Source organism: Hyla sarda, chromosome 1, assembly GCF_029499605.1.
Source record: "Hyla sarda isolate aHylSar1 chromosome 1, aHylSar1.hap1, whole genome shotgun sequence".
Lineage (NCBI taxonomy): Eukaryota > Metazoa > Chordata > Amphibia > Anura > Hylidae > Hyla > Hyla sarda.
Genome location: NC_079189.1, coordinates 228,040,457 through 228,064,061, shown reverse-complemented (window position 1 = coordinate 228,064,061; position 23,605 = coordinate 228,040,457).

Genomic DNA, 23,605 nt, shown 5'->3' with positions numbered 1-23,605 from the left:
TCAGACAGAAAGGAAATTCAAAAAGGAAAGAACTTCCTACCGAACATACAGCAGCTGATAAGTACTGTGAGGGTTAAGATTTTTAAATAGAAGTAATTTACAAATCTGGCATCAGTTGATTTAAAAATATAATGTTTTTCAGTGGAGTACCCCTTTAAAAACTGTAAGAAATCGATTAACTCTAGGAATTGTCTGAGTGGAATTCCAGTCCAGAGTTCCGCTGTGGCAAATATGGTACAGCAGCCTCCTATTGCTTTTAATTTCAGACTCCACCAAAAGAATGAACATGCATTTATGAGCAGTCCCAGTGGTCCTAGCCTTGCTTTTTCCGCCGGCACCTGCTACAGACAGAATCTTCACCTGAGATATCCATAACGTGGATCAGCCCTTAAAAGTCTTAGTCTTCATTTTACTTCTTACATTGTTATTTCTTAATCCACTACTTCTGTAATTAACTTTATGCCAATTTCATTAGGTGATACAGCTTCAATATGTGCACTAGAGGGATGCAATACTTATTAAATGATTAGCCATTAATTCAGTTTTACAATAAAATAACCACACACTATTACATGCTCACTTCCATGTGCTCACATAAAACAAAAGAAAAAGATGACATTTAAGGATCGTAAGTCTTAATTTAGGTACCGTTGTGATTAGACAGTTTAATATCATAATATCTGATAAATAGACTGCATGTCAGACATTTCATTCTCTTTTAATCAAACTTCGTAGCCTACCAAATTAATCACCCCCCTGGGGTAGAGTAGCAGATTTCCAATTTAGACATAGAGGATCATTAATAATGTAAAAATCTTCTGGCACATTTTTTTATTTGCCTTCCTTTACCAGTCACATATTTAGACGTAATTTTATATACAAAAAATGATAAGTGTTTTACCTGGCTTTGGTAAACTATGCTTTTTTTAAACAAAATTTTACATATATTTGATTTAAACTCATTGTTGTTTGTTACGTACAACTCCTTCCAACATCTTGCAATAAATGTGTGGGGCTGGTAGCTACAACCCCTGGCAACAATTATGCAATCACTGCATATAGAAGATGCTTGCACAGCTTTCGGACTTTGTAACAAATAATAACAGATATGAAAACGAGCAATACTTAACCCCTTAACAACAATGGACGTAAATGTACGTCCTCATGTGCTGGTAAAGTACTTGTTTACTTGAAAGTTTCAATGAAATCTTTGGAACTTTCGGAACTAGAGATTTTTGAAAATTTTGTTTCAGGCGATTAACCAAATTTTCCAAAAAATATGTGTTTTGGTCTGAATTTATTAAAAATAGCTATTTCTGGCCTACAGAGAGCCCCAATAGGGGGTGTAGAACACTTTGCCTTGCTGCAATACACATAAGGTGTGTGCTAAGTTAGTCAAATAATTCTGTCATTCAGTATGACATGCAGATCTGAGGCATTGCTATTAGAATCACTGTCGCAGAGCGGCACAATGACAGAGCCTGGAGGTGGCATCAGTATGAGGAGACCATATAGTGGCTGAATGACACAGCGTGGAGGTGGTGGCAGCATGGGGAGACCATATGATGCCTGAATGACACAGCCTGGAGGTGGCGGCAGCTTGAGGAGAACATGTAGTGGCTGAATGACACAGCCTGGAGTTGACAGCAGCATGAGGAGACCACATAGTGGCTGAATAACACAGCCTAGAGTTGGCGGCAGCATATAGTGGCTGAATGACACAGCCTGGAGTTTGCGGAAGCATGAAGAGAACATATAAAGATTGAATGACACAGCCTGGAGGTGGCGGAAGCATAAGGAGACCATATAGTGGCTGAATGACACAGCCTGGAGTTGGCGTCAGCATGAGGAGACCATATAGTGGCTTAATGCAACAGCGTGGAGGTGGCAGCAGCATGAGGAGAACATATAGTGGATGAATGACACAGCCTGGAGTTGGCGACAGCAGGAGGAGATCATATAGTGGCTGAATGACAGCCTGGAGGTGGCAGAAGCATGAGGAGAACATATATTGACTTAATGACACAGCCTGGATTTGGCGGCAGCATGAGGAGATCATATAGTGGCTGAATGACACAGCGTGGAGGTGGCAGCAGCATGAGGAGACCATGGAGTGGCTGAATGGCACAGTCTGGATTTGGCGGCAGCATGAGGAGACCATATAGTGGCTTAATGACACAGCCTGGAGTTGGCGGCAGCATGAGGAGAACATTTAGTGGCTGAATGACACAGCCTGGAGTTGGCAGCAGCATGAGGAGACCATATAGTGACTGAATGACACAGCCTGGAGTTGGCGGCAGCATGAGGAAACCATATAGTGGCTTAATTACACAGCCTTGAGTTGGCGGCAGCATGAGGAGACCATATAGTGGCTGAATGACACAGCATGGAGGTGGCGGCAGTATGAGGAGACTATATAGTGGCTGAATGACAAAGCCTGGAGTTGGTGGCAGCATGAGGAGAATATATAGTGGCTGAATGACACAGCCTGGAGTTGGCGGCAGCATGAGGAGAAGATGTAGTAGCTGAATGACACAGCCTGGAGTTGGCAGCAGCATGAGGAGACCATATAGTGACTGAATGACACAGCCTGGAGTTGGCAGCAGCATGAGGAGACCATATAGTTGCTTAATTATACAGCCTGGAGTTGGCGGCAGCATGAGGAGACCATATAGTTGCTGAATGACACAGCTGGAGGTGATGAAAGCATGAGGAGATCATATAGTGGCTGAATGACACAGCATGGAGGTGGCGACAGCATGAGGAGACCATATAGTGGCTGAATGACACAGCGTGGAGGTGGCAGCAGCATGAGGAGACTATATAGAGGCTAAATGACACAGCCTGGAGTTGGCGGCAGCATGAGGGGAACATATAGTGGCTGAATGACACAGCCTGGAGGTGGCAGAAGCATGAGGAAACCATATAGTGGCTGAATGACACAGCCTGGAGTTGGTGGCAGCATGAGGAGACCATATAGTGGCTTAATGAAACAGCCTGGAGTTGACGACAGCATGAGGAGAACATATAGTGGCTGAATGACACAGCCTGGGTGTGGCGGAAGCATTAAGAGACCATATAGTGGCTAAATGACATAGCCAGGAGGTGGCTTTAGCATGAGGAAACTATATAGTGACTGAATGACAAAGCGTGGAGGTGGCGCAGCATGAGGAGAGCATATAGTGGCTGAACGACACAGCCTGAAGATGGCAGAAGCATGAGGAGACCATGTAGTGGATGAATGACATGGCCTGGAGGTGGCAGCAGCATGAGGAGGACATATGGGGGCAGAAAGAGACAGCCTGGAGCTGGCATCAGTATGAGGAGAACCTGTGGTGGCAGAATGAGACAGCCTGAAGGTTTCAGCAGCAACATCAGGAGTCCTGAAAGTGACTCGGTGATAAAGGTAGGTAAAAAAGGGAAACTTGGTATACGTTGAGTGGCATCAGGTGGGTGGCAGGATGAGAATAGTAGCTGAGGTAGTTAGGCAGAAGATAACGGTCTCTTTTGTAAAAGTGTTAGTGTGCACAAGGAAGTATTGAGGATATGCATTATGTAAAACCTAACTTTTAATAACATGCTTAGGATAAAATATATGGACCCAATATTTTTTTTTAAATCAAACAAAAGTAAAGGTGTGCAAAAAACACCATGACCATGTGCCACCGACACCACCAAGTATTGATGTGATGCAAAGACCTCTAAAAGGTGGAAGGGAACAATGTGTAATCCATTGTAACCAGTGGGGGGGTAAACACTTCCCCTGTAAGGCCCTACTCTCGCATTATTAACTCCCTTCTTGGTAAGTGTTACTTGCCCTAAAAAGGGCAGCCCCACACAGGAACCTCTCCCTAGTTCCACCTACAAACACGGCCATTTTCCAGGGTTTTAGGTGGAAATAGGGATTGGTTCCTGTGTGGGGCCGCACTTTTTAAGACCAGTAACACTTTCCTCGAAAAGGTGGAATGGAACAACCTATTGTCCATTGTAGCAGGTGGGGGTAAAAACTTCCCCTGTAAGGCCCTACTCTTGCCCAATTAATTCCCTTCCCCACATTTTTCGTGGACAGACGAGATCTCCTTGGGGTTACTATGGCCCCTGCCACACTAAACACCTGCTCTGATGGCGCACTACTGGCCGGGCAGAACAGTTTTTCCAGGGCAAACTCTGATAGTTGCGGCCACAAATCAAATTTGGATGCCCAGAAATTCAGCGGATCTTCAAGGTGTGTTGGCATGGTTATGTCAAGGTATACCACCATCTGCTGGTCCTGCTCCAGGTCTACCTGCTGCTAATGAGTTGCTTCACTATGCGGGTGAAGAAAGCTACTCATCAGCGACTGTAGACTCAGGCTGCTGCTGATGGAGCTGCTACTGCTCCTGCCACCCCACCCCTCCCCAGCAGCCATGGCAGTGGAAGGTGAGCCCAGAGGGCCCCCCGAGTCAGACCTGCGAGAGAATGGATGATGGCGCAGGATGACTACGTAGGATGACTTTAGTAGGTCAGTTTGTCCTCCCTCTCAGTGGGTGTAAAAAAGGCCACCATTTTTGCCGGTAGTGAGGGTCCAACAAGGTGAAGAGTTAGAAGTCATCCCGCTTCCGAATGGTGACAATTTGGCGGTCACTACGCAAGCAACTGAGCATGCATCGTGCCATTTGCGCAAGTGACTTGGTGGGACTCCCTGCTTCCATCTCCAATGCATATTGCCACGGTGTGTCTGGGTCGTCTGCCTCGCCTTCCTCATAACCCTCTAGCTCCCCTAGCTGCTCCTGCTCCTCCACTCCTGTCAGATGACTAGAAAAACTGCCCATCTCGTAAAACCTAAACTGTGCTCCACTGTGCCCCTCCCCCTCCTTATCCTCCTCTATGTCAGCCCCCACAGAACTCATGTGGCCATGAGATGTAGATGCCATGTCTCCAGTGCCCTGACCAGCCATTGTTTCCAACACGTGTTGTAGTAGATGAAGCAGTGGAATGATGTTGTTCATAACGTAATCCTGGCGAATGACTAATAATGTGGCTTCCTGAAAGGGCCTGAGCAAACGGCAGGTGTCACATATGAGCTGCCACTGGTTGACATGTAAATTACACAGGGGAGTACCCCTATCCGCTTGGATCATCAAGAAATTGGTGATGGCTTTTCTCTGTTCATATAATCGATCCAACATATGGAGGGTGGAATTCCAACGCGTGGAAACGTCGCAAATCAGACTATGTTGGGGGATGCCATTCTGACGCTTAAGCTCAAGGAGGGTGTGCTTTGCGGTGTACGAGTGGCTGAAGTGCATGCAAAGTTTACTTCTCATTGTTAGGATGTCTTGCAGATGGGGGGAACACTTCAGGAACAGTTTGACAACCAGATTGAACACGTGTACCATGCAGGGCATATGGCTCAGGCTTCCTTGTTGCAGTGCAGCCAAGATGTTCTTCCTGTTGTCGGTCTCCATGGTTCCCATTTCCAGATTTTGTGGAGTAAGCGATAATTCAATTTCTTCATGAATGACTTTTCGCAGTTCCTTCCCTGTGTGAGTCCGTTCGCCAAGGCAAACCACGTAAAGATGTGACACCGCTGTGCCCTGCACACATAATATGCTGGAGGGGCACTGAGACTTGTCATGCACTTTTGTACACACCGACAGGCTTAAGGACTGGCCCACCTTCTCTTCCAAAAAATTGTGCAGGGCTGATACTGCCTACTTTGCAAAGAAATGACAGCTTGGGATTCTCCACCTTGGCCCGACACAAGCCATCAGTTCTCTGAAAAGTGCACTTGAAAAGGGAGGGACTTCAGCACCAGCAACTTTGGCCGGAGCACATTCAGCTTTTGCGCCATTGCGTGAGTGGGCGCATACTGTTATCTCTTGGATATGGCTTCACCGATGGATTGCTGGAGGAATGACTTACTCGAAGTAGGAGAAGCAGGAGCATCTGGAGCAACAGAAGATGGGTATGACATACAGCTCCCTTTGGCTGAGGTGGTGGAGCCTTGGCTGGCTGAAACAGGGAGCGGCGTGCCACTGGGTGATGCAACAGGCTGGACCACCACAACAGAGCCACGCTTCTCACAGGCCGCTTTATGGTGAGGCTGCATATGTTAACGTAGGGCTGTGGTGCCAACATTGGGACCTTGGCCACGCTTCACCTTCTGCCAACACATCTTGCATGTGGCCATGTTACCCCCTCCGGATGCTTGATAAAAAAAAATGCCACACCGTCGAGTAGCTGATATTCCCACCAATAGTCCGCACTGGGTGACTGCTACTGCTGCCAACTCCAGGAACTGCTGTTTCACTACCTCCCAGGAAGGTAGGCTGCCGTCAAGCAGGTGTTCTATGCCACATTCGGCTTCAGAATTTCCACTTCTGCCACAATACTGACTGCCAAACATGCTACCACCTTGCTGGCTCAGCTGCTACCTCACGGGCAACCTGCAGCCCTTTTCTCCTGATGATGATGAAGCCCCTTCTGCACCCGGCTCCCAAGTGAGATCGGCTACATAATCATCGAGTTGTGTCTGCACGTCACTCATGTCCTCCTCAGGTTCCTCAACAGTGTCTGCTTCAGGAGCCTGAACGCTCTATCCTCATCACTACTTGCCCGCCTAGCAGAGAAAGCGGTGGATGTCTCCTCCACTTCTTGGCTGGGCAACAGCAGCTGACTGTCCTCTAGATTGCCCTCACTAAATAGTGGAGCTGAACCCACAGCATAAGATACTTCTGTGGGGGATGGAAAAGCACAGGGCAGAGGCAATGGGAGGACAGGGACTGCTCCCGGGCCAGGCCAACTGAGGGTTGTGTCTGAGGAAACCACTGACTGTTGACTGGGGGTGTCGATGTCACTTGTGATGAAGTGGATGACGGTGCTAACCAATCGATGACGGCAGATGGGTTGCTTGTCGAGACACAACTGCTAGGTGATACCGGGAGCTCAGGCCTCTCGCTTCGACTACTGCTGCCACTCACCCCTAATCTGCTTCGACCTCTGCCTGATGAATTTAAACCTCTGCCACTCCTTTGTGCACATCCTGGCACTTCTCTGCCTGACATACTTAATGCATATATGAGGGAGTACAATGCGCTCCACCACGCTTAAAACAGTATTTGTGTACGACACCAGTAGGTGTGTACTTTTGGCTGGCCTTTCACAGTATCTAGGCCCTTAAGACTAACAGGAACAAAATAGTATACCACTTAGATGTACCTATGTGATATGCACTTATGAAGGATGGAAAATGTGCTCCAGTGCACTTAAAACACTATTTGTGCTCAACACCAGCAGGTGTGTACTTTTTGCTGGCCATATCACAACAAATGCCCCACAGGGGGTACCAGGGTCATAATATATTCACAACTATTTTAGGGGAAACCTCCTAAGGGGAACCCTTAAACTAAGTACCTCCTAAAATGTATCTTTTATTTGTCATATTAAAGTATATAATCTAAATAGTGAATGTGTGATTTTTCCTTATGGTGTGATCTATACCACTAATTGTTTAAAATCACAGCCTCAGACCAGCTCCCGTTGTAATGTTATAAGCAGTAACTGCGATTAGTAGCAAAATGATTGCACAGCGATTATCATTTTTTGATATGATGATCTGCTTTTAGGGAGCTGTTAGTGGCTGCTAATTAAAAACTCAGAGGATTAGCCAGCGCCTCCATCGTTTCGCTGGCACCCCAGCTTCGTCAGGAAGGGCTGGTGGCTAATCATTTAGCTGGCCATTCACAATATCTAGGCCTTTAGACTTTAACGGGAATATAATAGTACACCACTTAGATGTACGTATGTGGTATGCATTTATGAGGGGAGGACAATACGCTCCAGTACGCTTAAAAGAGTATTTGTGCACAACACCAAATGGTGTGTACTTGTGGCTGGCCTTTCACAGTATCTAGTCCCTTAAGACTTTAACAGGAACAAAATAGTTCACCACTTAGATGTACGTATGTGGTATGCACATATGAGTGGAGGACAATGCGCACCAGTACGCTTAATGGTCTATTCACACGTACAGTATTCTGCGCAGATTTGATGTGCAGGATTTTCTGTTGCAGATTTCAATGTAAACTGAATGACTGAACACAGCTTGAAATCCTGTCCATCAAATCTGCGCATAATACTGTACATGTGAATAGACCCTAAAAAAGTATTTGTGTTCAACACCAGCCAGTGTGTTCTTTTGGCTGGTCTTTCACCGTATCTAGGCCCTTAAGACTTTAACAAGAACAAAATAGTACACCACTTAGATGTACGTATGTGGTATGCATAACAGTTGTTGTTAGGTGGATCCACTGACCTGTTGAGGAAGATGGCTTGGGCCTTACCAGGGAACGGAGTCTAAGGTGCCGCAGGATTTCCCCAGAGCCCGCCGCAAAGCAGGATGGACTTGCTGCAGCAGGCGGCACCAAGATCGTTACTGCTAATACAACTCATCCTCACAGGCAGCCGAGGTATAACGTGGCACAGGAAGGATGAGACACAGACGTAGTCAGGACAGGCGGCAATGAAACAAGGTCAGGTCACAAAGCAGGAGGTCAGAAGGCAGGCAGCACAGGAGCTAGGTCAGTGTTCGTTGCAAGGGATCTGACCGCGATCCGCAATGGACAGAGGGAAACGGCCGGAGGTGGCAGCGGAAGGTGAGCGTCAGTCTGGGGTTCGCGTGCGGACACGTCCAGCAATGCAAAACTTGGCATTAGCCAATTGACTAAAGGCTCTTGCCATCTCCACCTGAGGGTCAGGAATGTACCTGTGGTAACACAGGGAATTTCAGCGGCCCAACTTCTTGCTGACATGCGAAGGGATGGCATGCCTAGAAGCAGATGATGCTGCCCCCATCCTGAATGAGTGACCCGAGACTGAAGCCGGATCCATACCAATGCTACGTGCAAGTATCCTGACATGTCTCACAAAGTCCATAGAGGTCAGAGGGGATACTGGAAATGGCAGTAAAGGAGAATCAAATGGTTTAAAGTATAGTAAACTTAATAACTGCTGAAAGACTTTCATGGGGCACCACTGATTGTTGGTGGGATAGAAATTGACTTCCACCTGTTTCAATTGTTGCATTTTGGTGCATTCTAACAACAACTTGAAGCCAGACCCAAAAGGCAGTAAATGTTTGATTAATGGTGCATGGGAATTGTATGTAGTCTTAGTAAATTCACCTGAGAATAAATCTGAGAAACCCATAGTCACCCAAATAAATAGCTGCTTTGAATACCATACTGGCAGAAACCACAAACGGGTTACTGTCTAATGAATGACTGAATTGCTGGAAGTTCACAGCAGAAACTGAAACTCTGGAAGGTGGACTAGGTTTCTCTGTCTTTTTTATTCCCTTCAAGGCTGCTTTAACAGGGAGAAATGACATAATAATAAGTAATTTTGACCTGCCCTTGCAAATAATGTCACAGGTAGCCATATTGTCAGAATGAAAAACCAGTCTGCCCTTGCCAAAGATGACCCCAGGTCTGTGCTGCTGGCACTATCGGAATGATCTCGAATAGGGACGAGGTGCTTGAAAACTTGGGCAAGGCTAAGGCCTAGTACCTGACAACCATTGCGGGGAAAAAATAGCAGCATAACCTGCTGAGGCTGCTGCATCGGTGACAATGACTGGTGAAAACAGATTGGCTCTGGGGATAAACATGGAGATCCTGTTCCACTCAGTCAAGTACTGGTCCCACATAATTAAATCGGCTTTGGCTGCCTGGTCAAGGACCACAGTAGAATCGTATCAGGGGCATCTGGAAACAATGGCCCTGCCCTGAGGAATGATCCTCATGGCGAAATTTAATATGCCCAACAGACTCTGTAGCTGCTGTCTGTTTGTCACCTGAGAACATGCCATGCCGTGAATGACTGCCCGAATGCGATCCAGCTTCTCCTGTGGTATCCTGGCCACCATGTCAATATTATCTAAGATAACCCCTAGGAAGGTGATGGATGTGGAAGGATCTTCGACCTTTTTATCTGCCACGGGAATGTTCAGGCAACGAAAAACTGATAACAGTGTCTGTGGAACCCTAGATCTGGATGAATTGGCAACAGCTTAAAGGGGTATTCCAGGCCAAAACTTTTTTTTTAATATATCAACTGGCTCCGGAAAGTTAAACAGATTTGTAAATTACTTCTATTAAAAAATCTTAATCCTTCCAATAGTTATTAGCTTCTGAAGTTGAGTTGTTGTTTTCTGTCTAACTGCTCTCTGATGACTCACGTCCCGGGAGCTGTGCAGTTCCTATGGGGATATTCTCCCATCATGCACAGCTCCCGGGACGTGACATCATCATCGAGCAGTTAGACAGAAAACTTCAGAAGCTAATAACTATTGGAAGGATTAAGATTTTTTAATAGAAGTAATTTACAAATCTGTTTAACTTTCCGGAGCCAGTTGATATACATAAAAAAAGGTTTTGCCTGGAATACCCCTTTAACATCTTAAGGACCATGAACGTGTATACACGTCCAGGCTGAATGCACATTCAGCCATTAGGACGTGTATACTCGTCCATGGCTCTCGTGGATGCTGCCCAGTGCACCCACAAGATCGCGGCAGGGACTCAGCTGTAACACACAGCCGGGAACCTGCCACACTGCCGGGACCGAACTAAACTTCGGTCCCGGCAGTTTAACCCTTACAGCCACGGTCGGAAGTGACTGCGGGCTGTAAGTGTAATGGCAGAGGGAGGTAGCTCCCTTTGTCACCCGTGCAGCACCCCGCGTGATCGCGGGGTGCTGTGTGTGATCCCCGGCGGGCGGGACCTGCAGCACTGCCGGGATCAAAGACATCTTCGGTCCCGGCAAATTAACCCTTACAGCCGTGGTCGGAAGCGACCGCGAGCTATAAGGAGTTTTGACAGAGGGAGGGGGCTCCCTCTGTCTCTCCCATAGCACCCTGCAACGACCGCAGGGTGCTGCTGCTTACCTGGGCAGCCGGGGGTCTTTACTAGGACCCCCAGGTCTGCCCTGGTTATTGCCTGTGAGGACGTGCTAGAGGCACGTCCTCATATGCTGCCTGCTAGTGTAAAACTAGCAGGCAGCATATAGTTACAATGCTTTGGAATACTAAGTATTCCAAAGCATTAAAAAAGGTGTAAAAAAATATATAAAATAAGTGTAAAAAAGAAAGTGTAAAGACAAAAAGTGTAAAAAAAATAATAAAAAAAGTGTAAAAAAAATGCAAAAAAGTGTATAAAAATTATAAATATATTTATTAAATAAATATAATCAAAAATAAAAATGCATAATGTGTGGAACGCATATTTCGTGCTGCGGATGCCCGCCAACAGTCACAATAATGAGCTCCCTGCTGCGGCTAGGTAGCTTTATGTGTCCACTCATAGCGGCGGATTTCCCGCCGGCAGTCATGAGCGGACACATTGAGCTACCCAGCCACAGCAGTGATCTCGCCCTTGTGACTGCTGGGGGGCATCCGCGGTGTGAAATAAGCCGCGGATGTGCTCTATGTGCCCCTACACTGCGGTCCCGTTCATACTGCGTTTCCGCAGTGTTAGAGGTATCCGTCAGCATCACGTCAAAAAGAGTGATGCTGACGTATACTGTAGCAGCTCCATCCATTTCTGAATGAGATCGGTACAGTATACATTGGCATCCCTTTTTTGACATAACAACGGACACCGATACTGCAGAAACGCAGTATGAATGAGGACTATTCATATAATGATGCCCTGAAAGCCAAAGGGGGCTCCTCTCCTTCTTGGTCCTACCAGGCGGTCAGGCAACTAGATATGGCCTAAGTAGGGGTACTGCCCATCCCGGGACGAACAGCGTGATAAAATATGGGCGCATTTCCTCCATTTCAAAAGCGACGTACCAAAATGATGTTCCACAAATAAAGAATTTTTTGGGATAAAAAAGCTAATTTCCATTTTTTTTCATTGACTTTGAAATAATTCTAGCCACACAATAAGGGCTCAACGTACTGACTTTTGACCTAGGTGAATACTTTAGGGGGTGTAGTTTTGAAAATGGGGTCACATCTGGGGGTGCGGTATTGTTCTGACAGCTAGAATGCTTTGCAAGTTGAAGTGCGGCCCATAATTTATATAATGATATCCTGAAAGACAAATGGTGCTCCTCTCCTTTTGGGTCCCACCGTGTGGCCATGCAACCAAATATGGTCTAAGCGGAGGTATTACCGAACACGGGACAAACAGCGTAATAAAATATGGGGCACATTTTCTACTTTTCAAATGCAATGTACAAAAAAAATATGTCCCACAAATAATGCATTTGTGAAAAAAAAATAAAAAATTATTTTTCCACTGACTTTGTATCCATTCCAGCCCCACAAAAAGGACTCAAAGTACTCACTTTTGGTCTAGATGAATACTTTAGGAGGTGTAGTTTCCAAAATGGGGTCACTTGTGGGGGTGCGGTATGGTTCTGGCAGCTAAAACCCTTTGCAGGCATGAAGTGCGGCCTACAATCCATTCGGCCTAAAATGATGCGATGAATGGCGCTCCTCTGTTTCTGGGTCCTACCACACCGCCAAGGAACCAAATATGGCCTAAGCGGGGATATTTCCAAACACGGGCCGAGTAGCTTAATAAAATATAGGGTGCATTTCTTGCAATATCAGAAGTGATGTACAAAAAATATGTCCCACAAATGATGAATTTGTGAAAAAATGCAAATTTAGAATTTTTAACACTGACTTTGTAATAATTCCTGCCAAAAAACTATAGTATTAAAATACTCACTGTACCCCCTAACGAATACCTTGAGCGGTCTAGTTTTTAAAATGGGGTCATTTTGGGAGGTGTTCCTATGTTCTACCACCTTCAAACTTCTGCAAACCTTGCATAGCACATAAACAAAGATGTACTTTCCAAATTTTCAAAATTTCAAGTTAAATTGTTAGGCTTCTAATTAATTTAAAATGTTAATTAAAAACAAAAAAATGCTGTCAAAATAAAGTTGACATCTGAAAGTATAAGTTTCGTAAACTATGAATATATGCAACCTATTAGTGTTAAAATAGCAAAAAAACGTAATTAAAAAAAATCATGATTTTTTGCATTGTAAAAAAAAAACTACAAATGATATCGGTTTACTTTTACTATGTACATGAAGGACAACTTGTGACAAAAAAACAATGTCAGAATTATCGTGATTGGCAAAACTTTAACAGAGTTATTCTCTAATAAAGACAGACATCCCCATTTGAAAAAACAGGCCTGGTCTTTCAGGGGCGTACAGGTTTACTTGTGCTGGTCCATAAGGGGTTAAAGGCATCAGAAATATTAGCCTTAGATAGCCAAGTTCCGGAGCCAAGACGCAAGATCCGCTGAATGGCTATGTCAACTGATGTGTATTTCAGGGTGAATTCTTCTGACGATATGAGTGAATTGAGGCTGGGGACTGTAGAAGAATGGGGTGTGGACAAGTCGTATATCAGCCGATATTTATTAGAAAATTTCCCACACTCGCACCAATAGGACTCACCCTCCACTGGTTAAAGGGAGCCCTGGAGAAAGGGCCAATCACAAACCCTTTAGAGACCTAATTTCTTAACATTTCTGATACTACCTCAGGGTTGCTGGCAGCAGACTGGAGGTTCTTTCACTCAAAGGTATCATGAGGTAAGCTTATCAGACCGGTGTTGAAACCATTATCAAAGCCTTCACACAGGAAGTCTACCAACTCTGGTGCAGGATGACCGCTCAAATAGGCCTGGAGAACCTCGGTATTAACCCTGCCTAGTCATGCCTCGGGACCTGTCTTTTTGGGGCACTGACTCTTAGGGTGAGCTCTGTGACAGATACAGCAAATGTGCAACAACCTACACTGGCTTAACCGACATGATGAGAGGTTGAAGTTGTTGCAGATTTGTGCATTACCTAAATAATGTATTGGCCTACCAAGTTTGTCAACAGTAGGGCCTGGCTGCGACTTGGGCACGACTGCACTGTCTGCTTCTGAGGTGCTAGCTACGACATTAGGACACCACTTTGTGACATGGGTGGAGGACTGCCAAATGGCACAAAGCAGTGCCCTTAGTCCGACAAAATGCTGGAATTGTGAGAGGGTGGCTGCTGCTTTAGCAGAAAAGGATCGATGATAATCGTAAAACGAGTAACCCCTGTACTTGCATCCTTAATCCATTAACTTGTGAAGATACTGGTCAAGTTCTATTCTCTTATTGGGGTTGACCACACAAACAACATCCCTAAAGAGCCTGAAGGCTATTACAAATTCAGGAATGTTCAGCTTCCTATTGAGCCGAGGATCCCTAGCTTTTACAATAACACACTTCACTGCCTGCGAAGGTCTTGTTATCCAACACATCTTGTGAGGCCACCAGGAGAGAAGCTAAATTGACATCCTTCCCTTCAAGGATATCTTTTCTATGGCCTCAGAGATGAAGTGAGCGGGAATGAGGCTCACAGTGGGAAAGGATGTACCTGGAGAGGATAACCCAGGTGAAGAAGTGGCAGCGGATGCCGCAGCAGTTCCTGGCCGTGAGGAAACCCCGGGTCCTGTGGGGACAACGGTCACTGTGGTAACAGCAGGTGCTGGAGCGGTGAAAGAAAATGGCAGGCCAGCAGCCTCGGTGGAGACACCTGGCGCAGGAGAACCAGTGGACTCAGGAGAGACCACCGGAGCTGCAGAACTAGTGCAACACTCCAGTGCTATCAGCCTATCTTGCATGTGATGCATGGACGTAGACAGGGAATTCAGGATAATATGTATCTGGATTAGCGAGACAGATTCTCGATCTGCCTAATCTTGGGGGCCCAGAGTCCCATGGGAACATAGGATGCTGAAGAGTTCTGCTTTCCAGGACATGGCAGGGAAAGATTTGCCCCACACTCAGTTCTGCTGTGATCTTTGCAATAGTCCAGGCCCTCAGCAACTGGATGCTACCCTGCGATGATGATCTGACAGGCGAGGGGGGAACTGCTGCCCCTTCCATGCTTTCAGAGATAAGAGACATCCCCTAAAACAATAATAATATTACACCATCAGGAACAAACCCTCCGAACTGCTCCCCATTCTTTGACGTAAGAGGACAAACGTGAGGCAAGTGGATTGACAAACAATCTGCCTCGAGAGGTGCAAAGAGACAAGACAAGTGAACTACATAAGCCTGACTACAAGGCACGAGGATTGACGTGGGCAATCCACCTCTACTGCGCCCCCCCCCCCCCAAGCCGGGAAGTGTAGAAAAATAAGTAACCAGGCCTTTTCAGCCATAATACTTACGAACGAGATACGGCTGACATACTGCTGAAATTAAAATAAAAGAGAGCACTAACTACATACCATCTGACCAGTCGAGTCAGTGCCTATTGCGAGTGATTTAAAGTATGTGTACACGTGATAATAAGAGTGAAAGGAATATCGGTACGATACGTAACATAATGAATGTCCCCAGTGACCGCACCAGCAGCGCACTTGTAAAATGACTTCACCCGCAGACTTGTGAGTATATCTCTGGGGTAACATTACGGTAAGAAGAGTACACAGTTACCTCTCAGCAATAAGTAATGAAAATATGAACGCAGTGAGCTCCCAAAAGTAAAACCATATACCACACAATGACCCTGTCACCAGGACCCAATACAATGTGTATCACAGTGACTGAATCAGAGAAATAGTGAATTTTTTACATTAGGACCTGACATAATCATGCATGAACCGTGACCCCCTGTAGCATTGTCGTGGACGCACAGGGGGAATTATGTTTAACCTGGAATGACAGTACTCATGACCCCCGGCAGCCAGCACAGTGCTGGGGAGTCCTCTAGGATCATTGCAGGGCGGAGGGTGGTAACTGTCCCCAAGCACGCTGCGCCGCAATATCCGCATGTGAGTTCGTATGGGCCGGTTACCATAGTGCCGCAGTAAACAAGGCGTGACATGCGTGCATGGCCCTTCTCATCTAGCTAACTGCCGCGCGGCTGCCTGGGCTGCAGAGCCCCGGTGTATGAGCCCGAACCTGGCTGAAAATAGAAACATACAGACCTTAGCGCAGGCAAGGTGCACTCATACCTGACCCCTAGCCCTCACAAGGAGATGTTTGCCACAGGAAGTGATGGACTCACCCAGTCAGCGATGCAAAATCCCCAGTGCAAGACCACAAACGGACAGCAGTGACCCAAGCATCCAAGGTCTCTGCTTGATATAGTGCCCAGACTCCTCCCACAAATTAGCTTAACTGTTTAGCTAACCTCCACTTATCACTGGGAGAGAAGGAGGGAGGAGGTCTTCTTTTCTTATTCACGTGGGATTTCATACGGGAGGAGGCTTGAAGCAGGGAGCGCTGAGTCTGTTGCCAGATGGACGTGAAATCCCAAACAAGTTCATCAACAGCTGTGACACCCGAGGTGACTGGAAGAGGAAAAGGAGGGCGAGGATGAAGACCGTTGATGACAAAAATTAGAGAAGACTTCATTGCCTCAGAGTCTCTATGATTGTAGGCGAATTCCGCCCAAGGTAAAAGATCGACCCAGTTGTCCTGTCGGGTTGAAATGAAGTGATTAAGAAATTCTCCCAGAACTTGATTTACTCTCTTGACTTGCCCATTGGATTGAGGATGATAGGAAGATGAGAAATCCAACTTGATTTTTAGACTAGAGCATAAAGCTTGCCAGAACTTAGAGACAAATTGCACGCCGCCGTCCAAGATGATATGAGACGGGAGGCCATGTAAGCGGAAAGGAAGTGTTTGGCCAGTTGCAGAGCAGATGGTAAACCGGGCAATGGAATAAAATGAGCCAACTTGGAAAACATATCGACCACTACCCAGGTTACCATATTGTTATAGGATGGGGGCAGATCGATGATAAAATCCATAGTAATTTGCGACCAAGGAGTGTCCGGAATAGGAAGAGGCTGTGGAAGACCAGCAGGTCTCTGCCTAGGAGTCTTGTCTCAAGCACAGGTAGCACAGGAACTGAGAAAGTCTGTTACATCTCATTTGAGGGTGGGCCACCAATAATGCCGAGAGATTAATTGAAAAGACTTCTGAACTCCGGAATGGCCAGCTACCAAGGAAGAATAACCCCAGCTCAGCACTCTGTGTCTCAATAGAGGTAGTATGAAGGATCTTCCAGATGGAGATTGCTGGAGGACTACAGGTGCTACAGGAACCAAACACACAGGTGGAATAATATGATGAGGAGTGGAATCCTGTACAGCCACATCTGAGGACCTGGAGAGTGCATCGGCTTTAATGTTCTTGTCTAGAGATGAGCGAATCGAAGTTGACGAACCCGAATTCGTTACGAATTTCATGGAAAATTTGATTCGCAACGAATGCGAATATCGCCGCAAATCGCTTAATTAAACTCCATTTTACAGCGTTCCAGGCTATTGGAGACCTAAGATGGCGGATCCACATGTGAGTACATGGGGTAGGGGATTATGGGAGGGCGGGAAACAGCGTCGGGAATGAAGGTAGGCGGGCTGACCCTGAATCACATGTGAGATGCAGCCTATCAGTGTTCACTGACCCCTGTAATGTCACAGCCCCTATATAATTGGCGGCCACCTTGCCTCTCTTCATTTCATCTATGCACTCAGATAGAGAGGACGGGATTGCGTGTGTGTGTGAATAGCTCATACCCCAGTGTTACACTGCAATTGCTAGTCACATCAGCATTAGGGAAAAACAGGAGTGCAGAGTGCTTTGCCGTTCACACTGAGAAGGATCATTGATAGCTAAACCTCCTATTCACGTTATTGAGCATTGCAGCAGAGAGGGGCAGATGGCTGTCAGTGGCCTCATACAGATCTCCAAGCTGCCTGAACTTTCTGAAGCATCTTATCTCCTCATTTTTAAGCCCAATTGAGTTTATTTTTATTTGCTCCACAAATCTTCTGCTGCTCAGGATTGTGTGACAGAGTGCAATCTAGGGTTTAATCCCTGGATTATTATTATTTTTTTTTTGTGGTGCTGCACTGTTGGGTCCTGCTACTGTTCAGAAATACGTGATTGTTCAGTGGACTGTAGTGCATTTGTACGATTTTGTACCTGTTAAGCTGTCAAGGGGCTGGCTACATACTGTGCAAGTCCAAACAATAGTATTCACCGGCTGTTTTTTTTTTTTAAATAGAGTTTTTTCTGCGTATAGTTATTATACTGCCCTCATCAGTTCATACCGCATACGTACATCCAAGTATTGTGCCATTTAGTACCTGTTAAGCTGTCAAGGTGCTCCATACCGTCAAAGTCCAAACAATAGCATTCACCGGCTGGTGTTTTACAAAAATACAGTTTTTTCTGCGTATAGTTACGCATATTACTGCCCTCATCAGTGCATACCGCATAGGTACATCCAAGTATTGTACCATTTAGTACCTGTTAAGCTGTCAAGGTGCTCCATACCATCAAAGTCCAAACAATAGCATTCACCGGCTGGTGTTTTACAAAAATACAAAGTTTTTTCTGCGTATAGTTACGCATATTACTGCCCTCATCAGTGCATACCGCATACATACATCCAAGTATTGTACCATTTAGTACCTGTTAAGCTGTCAAGGTGCTCCATACTGTCAAAGTCCAAACAATAGCATTCACCGGCTGGTGTTTTACATAAATACAGAGTTTTTTCTGCGTATAGTTATGCATATTACTGCCCTCATCAGTGCATACCTCATACGTACATCCAAGTATTGTACCATTTAGTACATGTTAATCTGTCAAGGGCCTACATACTGTGAAAGGACAGCAGTAAGTAATCACCTGCTGCTGTTCTAGACAAATACTGTTTAAAGAGTAGTGTAGCGTATTGTAATACCCTCATAAATGCACTAAGTATGTCAGGCAGAAAAGTGCCAGGACGTGCACAGAGTGGCATAGGCCTAAATACTTCAGGCAGAGTTGGCAGCAGACTTGGGGCGAGTGGCAGCAGGAGTTGCAGCGAGAGGCCTGAGCTCCCTGTTACAGTGTGCGCTCCAGTCCCCTCTCCTGGACCGGAGCGCTCACTGCCCCTGTCCCGGTCCGCAGCGTCCCTGCGCATGCCGGTCAGACACGCTGACCGGGAGCGCAGAGTTATCCCTGATGGGGATGCGGTTAGCGTGGAGGGAGGTTCCCGTTCACACGCCGCATCCCGACACTGTCCCCTACCTTCTGTGGCTCTACGTCGCTCCTCTGTATCCCGGCGCGTGCCGGCTTTATGAAATTTAAAGGGCCAGCGCACCATTAATTGGTGCCTGGCCCAAAGTGTTCTATAAATGTTTCCTGTCCCTTCCTGTCCTTGCCGGATCTTTGTGCCTCGTGCCAAGAGAAAGCGTTCCTTGTTATTAAAGTGTTCCCTTCCTGTTGCCGACCCTTGCCAGTGACCACCGCCTCTGAACCCGTGCTGCCTGCCCAGACCTGTTGCTAGTGACTACCGCTTCTTATCCTGTGGCGCCTGCCCTGACCTTTGCTACGTCTGACTTTGCTTCTGCCCGTTCCTCCTGTACCGCGCCTATCTCAGCAACCAGAGGGGTTGTGTCGCTATCTGGTGGAACGACCTGGGGGCTACCTGCCGCAGCAAGACCATCCCGCTTTGCGGCGGGCTCTGGTGAAGACCAGTAGCTCCTTAGATTCCCTTCCCTGGGTACGGCCCACGCCATCACTCCTCTGGTCCAGTGGATCCACCTCCAGTCACCTGTCTGGACCGTTACAGTAAGATCAAGCCATGGATCCCGCTGAGGTACCTCTTCCTAGCCTTGCGAATCTCACTACCGTAGTGGCTCAGCAGACGCAGCAGATCGCCCAGCAAGGTCAATGGCTGGCCCAGTTGACCGCCATGGTGCAGCAGCTCCTGCCTGTCCAGCAACAGCCGTCTCCTCCACCTATGCCGGCTGCTCCGCCTCAGCCAGCAGCCGTCTCCTCTTCCAGAATCCTCTTGTCCTTGCCTGACAAGTATGGCGGAGATCCGAAGCAGTGCCGTGGGTTCCTGTCGCAGTGCTCAGGCCACCTTGAATTAATGGCCGACCAGTTTCCGTCAGAACGTGCCAAGGTGGCCTTCATTCTCAATCTGTTAACCAGGAAGGCCTTGGCCTGGGCTACACCTTTGTGGGACCGCTCTGATCCAGCCACTACCTCCGTCCAGAATTTTTGCCAGGAGTTTCACAGTGTATTCAAGGAACCTGCCCGGGTGTCCTCTGCTGAGACTGCTTTGCTGAACCTGACCCAAGGAGGTTCTGCCGTGGGTGATTACACCATCCAATTCCGCACCCTTGCCTCCTAGTTGAATTGAAATGATGATGCTCTATGTACCACGTTTAATCCGTTAAGGACCGGGGTTTTTTCCATTTTTGAATTTTCGTTTTTTGCTCCTTGCCTTTAAAAAATCATAACTCTTTCAATTTTGCACCTAAAAATCCATATGATGGCTTATTTTTTGCGCCACCAATACTACTTTGTAATGACATCAGTCATTGTGCCCAAAAATGTACGGTGAAACAGAAAAAAAAATCATTGTGAGACAAAATTGAAAAAAAAAAACGCTGTTTTGTAACTTTTGGGGGCTTACGTTTCTACGTAGTAAATTTTTCAGTTAAATTGACACCTGATATTTATTTTATAGGTCCATACGGTTAAAATGATACCCTTCTTATATAGGTTTGATTTTGTCGTACTTCTGGAAAAAATAATAACTTCATGCAGGAAAATTAATACGTTTAAAATTGTCATTTCTGACCCCTATAACTTTTTTATTTTTCTGTGTATGGAGCGGTATGAGGGCTCATTTTTTTGCGCCGTGATCTGAAGTTTTTAACGGTACCATTTTTGCATTGATAGGACTTATTGATCGCTTTTTATTCATTTTTTCATGATATAAAAAGTGACCAAAAATGCACTATTTTGGACTTTGGAATTGACCGTGTGGTTTAATTAACGATATATTTTTATAATTCGGACATTTCCGCACGCGGCGATACCATATATTTTTATTTTTATTTACACTGTTTTTTTTTTATGGGAAAAGGGGGGTGATTCAAACTTTTAATAGGGAAGGGGTTAAATGATATTTATTCACTTTTTTTTCACTTTTTTTTGCAGTGTTATAGGGACATGGGACATAGGGACCTATAACACTGCACACACTGATCTTTCACATTAATCGATGATTCTGCCGCTTGACTGTTCATGCCTGGATCTCAGGCACTGAGCAGTCATTCGGCGATCGGACAGCGAGGAGGCAGGTAGGGGCCCTCCTGCTGTCCTGTAAGCTGTTCGGGATGCAGCGATTTCGCCGCGGCTATCCCGAACAGCCCACTGAGCTAACCGGCATGGTTTCAGTTTCACTTTAGACGCGGCTTTCAACTTTGAACGCCGCGTCTAAAGGGTTAATAGCGCGCGGCACAACGATCAATGCCCCGCGCTATTAGCCATGGGTCCCGGCTGTGGCCCCGCGTTATAGATTGGGAGCGGACACAGCCCATTTTGGCCTTAAGGACTCAGACAATTTAATTTTTACGTTTTCATTTTTTCCTCCTCGCCTTCTAAAAATCATAACTCTTTTATATTTTCATCCACAGACTAGTATGAGGGCTTTATTTTTGCGCGACCAGTTGTCCTTTGTAATGACATAACTCATTATATCATAAAATGTATGGGGCAACCAAAAAATACTATTTTTGTGGGGAAATTAAAACGAAAAACGCAATTTTGCTAATTTTGGAAGGTTTCGTTTTCACGCCCTACAATTTATGGTAAAAATGACCTGTGTTCTTTATTCTGTAGGTCAATACGATTAAAATGATACCCATTATTACATACTTTTCTATTATTGTTGCGCTTAAAAAAAATCACAAACTTTTTAACCAAATTAGTACGTTTATAATCCCTTTATTTTGATGACCTCTTTTATTTTTCAGTATAAGCGGCGGTATGGGGGCTCATTTTTTGCGCCATGATCTGTACTTTTTTTTGATACCACATTTGCATAGAAAAAACTTTTAATACATTTTTTATAATTTTTTTTAAATAAAATGTATTAAAAAAGTAGGAATTTTGGCCTTTTTTTTTTTCGTTCACGCCGTTCACCTACGGGATCATTAACATTTTATTTTAATAGTTCGGACATTTACGGTCGCGGCAATGCCAAATATGTCTATAAAATTTTTTTTTACGCTATTTGGCGGTAAAATAGGAAAAAGCGGACGTTTTACTTTTTTATTGGGGGAGGGGATTTTTCACTTTTTTTTTACTTTTACTTCTACATTTTTTTTTTTTTACACTTGAATAGTCCCTATAGGGGACTATTCATAGCAATACCATGATTGCTAATACTGATCTGTTCTATGTATAGGACATAGAACAGATCAGTGTTATCGGCTATCTTCTGCTCTGGTCTGCTCGATCACAGACCAGAGCAGGAGACGCCGGGAGCCGGACGGAGGAAGGTGAGGGGACCTCCGTACAGCGTTCTGAATGATCGGATCCCCGCAGCAGCGCTGCGGGCGATCCGATCATTCATTCAAATCGCGCACTGCCGCAGATGCCGGGATCTGTATTGATCCCGGCACCTGAGGGGTTAATGGCGGACGCCTACGAGATCGCGGGCGTCGGCCATTGCCAGCGGGTCCCTGGCTGCGATCATTAGCCGGGATCAGCCGCGCATGACACGGGCATCGCTCCGATGCCCGCGGTTATGCACAGGACGTAAATGTACGTCCTGGTGCGTTAAGTACCACCGCACCAGGACGTACAATTACGTCCTGCGTCCTTAAGGGGTTAAGAAGTGTCTATGCAGTGAAATCAAGGATGTCCTGGCGGCACGTGAGATGCCATCTACCCTTAGTGAGCTTATACTGCTGGCCACTAGGATTGACAAGTGTTTCCTGGAGAGAAAAGAGGAACTGCAGCAAGAAAAGAAGAAAGTTCGTCCAAGACGCTATCCTCAGCTGGCTCCGGTTTTTCAGTGTCCATCGCAACCCTTCTCTGGGCCTCCCGCCGTGGAGGCCATGCAGGTGGATCGGTCTTGCTTGACCACTCAAGAATGGAGTCGTCGTAGAAATGAGATTCTGTGTCTGTACTGCGCCAGTACAGAGCACTTCCTTAGAGACTGTCCTCTCTGTCCTACGCGTTCGGGAAACGCACGCACCTAGTGAACGTGGGAGAGGAGTTGCTAGGTGTGGATTCCTCCTCTTCACGTCTTACATTATCAGTACAGCTCACCATGCCTCCCAAGTCTACCTTCACTGCTACCGCCTTCTTGGATTCATAATCTGCCGGCAATTTCATCCATGCCTCTCTGGTTGACAAGTATCAGATTCCTGTTCACCGTCTGCCCAAGCCTCTCTTCATCTCTACAGTTAATGGTGAGAGACTTACCACTACAGTGCAGTACCGCACTTCTCCTTTACAGATGGACATTGGTATCCTGCATACCGAGAGAGTGGAGTTCCTGGTCCTTCCTTTTTGCTCCTCTGAACTCCTCCTGGGTCTGCCATGGCTACAACGCCATTGTCCCGTCCTGGATTGGACCTTCAGAAAGATCCAGAGTTGGGGTTCCTCTTGCTCTGGCCGCTGTCTCCGGTCTGCTTGTGTTAAGCATGACCCCGTAGCTCCTCCGCCACCTGGTCTTCCTGAGTTCTACCACAGCTACGTGGACGTCTTTTGCAAGAAACAAGCCGA